Consider the following 7,849-nt stretch of genomic DNA (forward strand, 5'->3'; position numbering starts at 1 on the left):
TTTCCAAATGTCGATGCTCCTGATCTATTGGTTCACCTAAATCCAAATTTAATACACATTGGTAAAATTTCCAAAACTTCGCACATAACTCAATTCTACACTCCAATAGAGATCCTATCTCAAAATTGCAGGATTCCAGCCCTAGCGGTTCACCCGAATCCAATTTCTACCAAATTTAGTAACATTAGTACGAATTTCCAAAACATCCTATATAGCCCAACAGGTAATATCACAGCTCTATCGGTTCACCCAAAATATAGAATTTTACCAAATTAAGTACAATTCAGTACACATAAGTACCAATTTCTAAAATCTACCTATATCATACATTCAATAACAACTTTATTTGCCAATTTCAGGATTCCACCCTTTTTGGTTCAACCCAATCCAAATTGTACCGAATTTAGTACACATTAGTATGAATGTCCAATATTTCCTACATATCCCAATCCTACACCCAACAGCGATTTTAACTCTAAATTTCAATATTGCAGCACTATCGGTTCGCATAAATCCAAATTTTATCAAATTTAGTACCTATAAGTACAAAGTTCCAAAATTACATCCATACCTTATACGCCAATATTAATCTTATTTCCAGATTTCAGTGTTCCAGCTCTATGCGTTCACCCAAATCTTAATTTAGTGCCATTTAAAACTTTTCGAACACATAAGAACAAATATCCGAGGCGAACTACATATTCAAATACTACACTCCCACGGAAATGTTAATTTCAAATTTCAGGATCCCAACTCCATTCGTGACTCCAAATTCAAATTGTACCAAATTTAGTACTGTTTAAAACGTTTCGTATACATGAGTACACACTTCCAAAGCCAACTCCTTATACCGACCCTACTTCGCAATCTTAATTCTCATTCTAAAATTTAAGTTTTTGGCTCTATCCATTCACAAGCAACTAAAGTGTAACAAATTTAGTACTTTTCGGATACTTTTAGTTAGAATTTCCAAAAAAAAAAACACTTCATTAGTGACCCTTATTTCAAATTTAAGAGTTCTAGCTCCGGTTTGCCAAATGCAAATGGTACCACATATAGTAGGGGAGAGGGGACACCTTTAAACACTTTTTCCTTTCAAGACTCATAAAATGTTTTATTTTATAATTTTTGGTTTTTTATAAATTAAATTTTATATATTTACATTAGTTTTCTGACTTAATTCGAAACTACACTAATTCAAGAATGTCCTTAAAAAATTTCAAGTGAATATCTCAAGAACTCTTGAAGATATAGCATCAAGAAGATGTTAGCATCAAGTGACGGCAAGAGTGATTCTCAAACTTTAAACCCATTTTTCTCGAAGCAGTGTTCTTACAAACGGCGGGCACGATAACTCAAAAACTAATAATTCAATCGGGTCCAAATTTTGACACGTTTCTCTGGGAGTGTATAGCTATCGTATAAACTAGGCTAAAGCCAATCGGTGAAAAACTTCCATATTTTTTAACTTAGTTTGCCATCAAAAATAAGGACTTTTCTTTAACACGTTGACTGCCACGCGTGTTCACAGCAAAATCCCCGTCAGGCCACCCGTGCCACTGCAAGATGTGTGCTCTGCATCGCATTGCATCGCCGTTCACAGAAATAGTTTGGGGAAAAGCCTTAGACGCGAATGCAAGTGGTGTTACGCAAATAAAAGAGAAGAACTGGAACGATCAAAAACAGAAAATCCCCTACTTTTTGTCCAAGCTGCAATGGTCAACCGCAACTTTGCATTGAATGCTTCAATATTTTGCACTGTAAATAATTTTGTTAATAAACGATTTTTAAACAATTCAACAGTATTATCTCCTGCCATATATTTATCTAAATATGTTCGGAAATCCTTTGGAAGGAGTCATCCGACGTGGCCTGATGAGAACTCTTGCTGTCACCCGAATACGGGTGACGTGGCCTGATGAGAACTTTTGCTGTCACCCGAATACGGGTGACACGGCAGTTAACGTGTTAATCACTAAAAACAGCAACAACAAGACAACTACATTTTTTTCACTGAATTCTTACTGCGCCCTTAGAACCAAAAAATTAAAAGTTTACAATGGCACTGGGAACATGGTCACCCATGTAAATTTTATCGACAACTGAAAAAGCTAGCCAAAATGGTTAACGCAGATAAAGAACAACATTAAATATTAATACCAAATAATTATTTTAATATTAAATAATTAATATTAATATCAAATAATTAATATTATTAAATATTAATATTACATTAATAATACAATAATATTAAATATTACATATTGAAATTAAATATTAATATTAAATAATCAATATATAATATTAACATTAAATAATTAAGATTAAATAAATCAGTAATAATTAATATTAAATATTGCATATTAAATCCTAAATATTAAATAGTAAATATTAATATTTAATATTAGGTATTAGATATTAAATATTTAATATTAAATGTAAAAAATTAAATATTAAATAGTTAATATTGAATATTAAGTATTATAAATGTAAAATAAAAATTTAATATTAATAATTAAATATTATATAGACTTAATGGAAAGCTTACCTTATGCTTCCGCTTACAGTACGTCGCCTTCACTGATGCCTGATTCATATGAAGGTGGTTGCAACTCCCACTGACGCTTCCAATTCACCAAGTCTCTAATGTCTACTTCACATTAATGACGGTCGAATCACCCATTTATTTTAACAATACGATACCGACACGGCACTACACTTCGAAAACGAACCGAATTTTAAATTTGTAAATATATTTTTCTTTTGCTATTAAAGCACTGTTCACCAAACAGGCGCCCGTGGGCGCTTTGGGAGAGAACCAATACAATCACAGTTCTGTGTTCGAACACAACATTATTCTCGACATCGAACATGTTGTATGCTTTGCAATGCTTTAACATAGACGATTTGTACCGAGAGAGCGAAAATTACTCTCCCAACGGATCTATGCGTGTGTCCAACACAATCATAGCAGTTTGCATATGTATTGTTGGCTAACCCTGTATTAAAGACAGTTTTCTCTCGTTCATATACAGAGGGCATGGAAATGTACGTAATTGGTTCAAGCCCTGCATAAAATCCATCAAACGATTAATTGTTCACAAACCCAGGGGTTACTGTTTTGAATATACCATTTTATGTCCAGCATGTCCACCAACCGCTAAGAGTTGTAACTACATCGTATTCGCGAACCTCAACAAAGTTCTTGTATACTAAACGATAACGAACGAACACCACAATTTTCATTAACGAACACACTACGATTACCGAATAAACCGAACACGACATTTCCGCACACACATACACTCGCCACGACAAAAAACGTCGAACTCACCATTTGACCACGAACCGAACTAAGGTATATTTGTTGCAAACAAAAGCTTTTATTTATTTCACAAGAAGGTTTGACAGACATGTTCGATAGGAATACTAAATTTATTTTGTTAATTTGTTTGCGAACACTGTGTGCATGGTAAAACAAAATCCATTGACTCATGAAAACCCACACACTTTTTACAACACATTTCCTATTCTTCATCATTTAAAAGTTTTCAGTTTTGATCTTTGAGTTATTTGTTAACTTATTTGTATATTTTTGTTGCCTTTTTTAATTTCTTATATCCGTGTACCGAAACCACAGCCGTTCTGAACTAAGCGCGCCGAAAGACTGATTTGTTGCGAAATTTGTTGGCTTGCATTTCTCCTTGAAGTTCTTAAAGTTGAGAGGGGAAGGAGATGACTAAATTAAAATCAAAATATCCTCTCATATTCGAATATTGCTGTTTCACACTAAGATCGAAAAGGGAGTGAGAATTTGGCAGGGATATTTCCCCTTCGATTGAACACGCACACACATGTATTTACAAATCTTAGAAAAGGAATATTTTGCTTTGTTTGACAATTTTTTCTTTGAAATGGTTTTTGTTTCAGAATTTGTTTTGTACTTTATTTTCAAAACCGAATGCACTGACTGTTTAATTTGACAATAAACCGACACTATTGCACTGTTCTTTTATTTTTTTGAAAGTTTTATGTTGTATTTTTAATACATTTCGGATACGATTGACCGGTGACCGAGGGAACACGTCCGTCCATTTTAATGCTCACCGACAAACTGATTAATTGATGTGGTTCCTCTTCCTAAGTCTACCTCAATTAGAAGAGATGGGTGGAAAGGAGATAAATGGATTAACGAAATTTCTCTCTGAGTATGGGAAGTGGGAAATAAAAACGTTTTGTTTTATCAGTGATGTCAATTTAGCGTTTTTCGTCAAGTAGACCATTTTGAGAACGTATATTAATAAAAAAGTAAAGTGATTGACGTGACGTGACGATTTATCAACGTCTAGCCGGAACGGCTGAAGCTAGAATCCGAAATTCAGGGTACTAGGGTTTTCCGGTGGGACTAAAACAATTAAAGTACAAAGATGTGCGCATTTTTAACATTATTTAATACTTTAAAACATTATTTAATAATATATAAACCAATTTAGGATTGTAATCAATAGAACTCTTAAATTTGAAATAAAGAATAAGGATTATTGTTTTTGTCCCTGTATGTAAGGGATAGATATACTTAAAGGGGTTTTCAAAATTTGGAAATTGATGAACACTATAAGTATCCAATAAAAAAGTACTAAAATGTACTAAATTTGGTACAATTTCGTAGCATGTTAACGGATAGAGCTATCATTTAAGCATGGATTTAAATATATAATTTCAAGGTATATATAATTTGGTTCCTATATAAGGAAAAGTACTATATTTAAAACTATATTTGGTACAATTTTTTAATTTGGAGGTACGGATGGAGCACGGTTATTGATCTACGTAGGTAATAACAGTTTATATATGGAAAAAAATTAACCATCGGAAAATACGTAGGATTCCACAAAATTGAGGTATGTAATTAAAAATTTTACAGCAATTTTATTGTACACATAATTAATGTGTCCGAAAAGTACTAAATCGTACTTTAATGGGTATAATTTGGATTTGTGTGATCAGATATAGCTGTAACACTGAACTTTGGTAATAAGATGACTAGTGCATTGCAGAATTAAGTTATGTAGGTAAAATTCGTACTTAATGGTACTAAATTTTGTACAATTTGAATTTTGGATGAATCAATAGGGCTGGAATCCTGGAATTGGGAAATATAATTTTTATTGGATTGTTTGGGGTGGGTAATTATGGATTTTAGGAATTTTAATAGAATTTATATTTGGGTGAACCGAAATTTTGTACAATTTAGATTTGGATGAACCGATCGTCTGAAATTCGGAAATATTATTTGTGTTGGATTGTTGAGGAAGATACCTAGGAAATGTATATAAATGTGCACTAATCGGTATAATTTGATAAATTTGATTACTTTTGGAGTGTATGAAGTTTTGGTATTAAGTACCAATGTGTACTAAATGGTACTAAAATTTGTTAAATTTATATTTGCGTGAACCGATGGGGCTGGAGTCCTGAAATTGAGGAACGTACTTACAGCAAATGTATACAAAATGGATTTAGTTTTACCGATAGAATTGAAAACGATACAGCGTATATAGAACTTTTTGGAAATTCGTACTTTGGATTTGGGAGAATTGATCGGACTGGAATCCAGAAATTTGGAATTAGTTTTTGAAATAAGTACTACAAGAGCGAACTGCACCAGTCTACGTTTTTTTCTTTATTATGGATTCATTCGATGGTCACTATAACTAAACGTATACTGCCAGAACATGAATATATGTAAATATTTATGACCATTTTGGGGTAATCTGGATCGTGGTTAACTATGTTCCCCAGTTCGTGATAAATGCCTTTGCGACCTTTATTTAGTTGAATATTAAACTATATAGGGGAGAAATCACAAACATAAGGGGGAACGTGCATCTATTGATGAAAATTTAATGAAAAGAACACTGTTTCTGCTGTTGGGTGTGGCCTTGAGACGTCAAACCTAGAAAATGTACCCTTAAAAGTCAAACATTGAGTAGCGTATTAAAAATATAGAACCTTTAGAACACCTAAATTCTAACCAGTGGTTGTACCATTATTTGAAGGATATACAAAAATTTGAATGATATATACCATTTTAAATACAAAACTTCCTACGAGTAATAACAATGTATTCTATATCTTAAATACTGCGAGTTCCATCGTGATTTCAGCAGAGAGGTATGCATAAATCGATATAGATTTTTTTTCTGTTCAAGAAAAAATTAATCCAAATTTACTCCTCCAATGAATATTCCATGTGTTAAAGACGGTGGATTTTTCAAAAATATATAAAATGTAATATAACAGTTAACAGCCGACTACTGGATAACTTATCCAACATCGATTTCGTGTCCAATAGTCAATTACCCAATAATAAAATAATTTAACAATCCCTTTAATTTGCGCAAAACTCAGTTATTGGCAACTCTAAGTAAATCCAATAGGACTTCTTATATTTTTCTAGTATTTAAGAATATAGTTATCTCTTTCTAAAAAGGTTAATGAATGTTCGAAAATAACTTCTTCCTTTAGTCTTCCGTGAGCTATTGTTACAAACGGACGTGATCGCGTGCGGAAATTGTGAAATGTGTTGTAAATTGTTTTGTTAGCAATAAAATAATATAAAAATGTAAACAAATGAGTAATTAAATATAATGAAAATATATCATATAAAATAAGTTTTTGAAGATCTAAAGTGTTTTGTAGAAGAATTGGAGAAAAATCTCATTTGTGTATTAATGTTAAAGAAATATGGCAAGGTATGTGTGTGATTGTTAACGCTTTCTTCTACGACGAAAAGTGCGCGTACGGTTTGCAAAAAATGTCGGTTGCCAGAAAATCGTTGAATCGGTGTAGCTCAAATGTGTATGTGTGTGTAGAATGCTGAAAAAGCTCGCTTGAAAATATGAAAAAATGGAATGTGGGTATTGTGGATTGTGTCTATCAACTTGTCCACAATCAAAGTGCTAAGTTATATTCGAATGTTTTTGATGTAGAATTTTTTGTAGAGTACAATGTAGATTAGGTGTGGTTTATGGATAGGGTTTGTTTAATAAACCACAGTAATTATGGTGAATGCCCCAAAGGTCTTAATGATCAAAATAAAACACCATTTGCCAGTTATATTATTATACAAAAGATGTCGCCCAAATATAACAATTTAAGCAGGCTGATGTTTTGCAGGTAACCCAATTCATGAAGAAAAAACTTTATTTATATCATATCAAATATGTATACCCTTCACCACACTGTGGTACAGGGTATTATGGTTTTCTGCGTATGTTTGTAACAGGCAAAAAGAAACGAGATAGACACATGGTTCCTTTTGAGAATGAGCATAGAATCACTTTCTGAGTCGATTTATACATGTCCGTCAGTCCGTCTGTAGATGTAAACAAAGTACAGGTCGCATTTATGATCCGAATTGGAAGAAATTTGGCACAAGTCACTTATTTGGCCCAAGGACGAACGCTATTGAAATTGGTGAAAATCGGTTCAAATTTAGATATAGCTCCCATATATATTTTCGTCCGATATAGGCACAAAAGTCCCTACATATCTCTCGATTTGCACGACATTTGGCGTAGCGTACTGAATTAGGTCCAGAATGGTGTGTGCTAAGTTTCATGAAAATCGGTTCAAATTTAGATATAGCTCCCATATATAGTTTTGTCCGATTTTATGTAAATGGTGCAATAAAGTCCCTATAAACTTCGATTTGCACGAAATTTGGCATACAGTACTGAATTAACCCTAGAATGATGTGTGTTAAATTTCGACAAAATCGGGTAAGATTTAGATATATCTCACATATATATTTTCATCCGATTTTAGGTAAATGGGCACCAAAGTC

The sequence above is a fragment of the Musca vetustissima genome, unplaced genomic scaffold, assembly GCF_032173495.1.
Source record: "Musca vetustissima isolate MV318-11 ecotype Yass unplaced genomic scaffold, APGP_CSIRO_Mvet_v1 utg8195, whole genome shotgun sequence".
In the NCBI taxonomy this organism is placed as follows: domain Eukaryota; kingdom Metazoa; phylum Arthropoda; class Insecta; order Diptera; family Muscidae; genus Musca; species Musca vetustissima.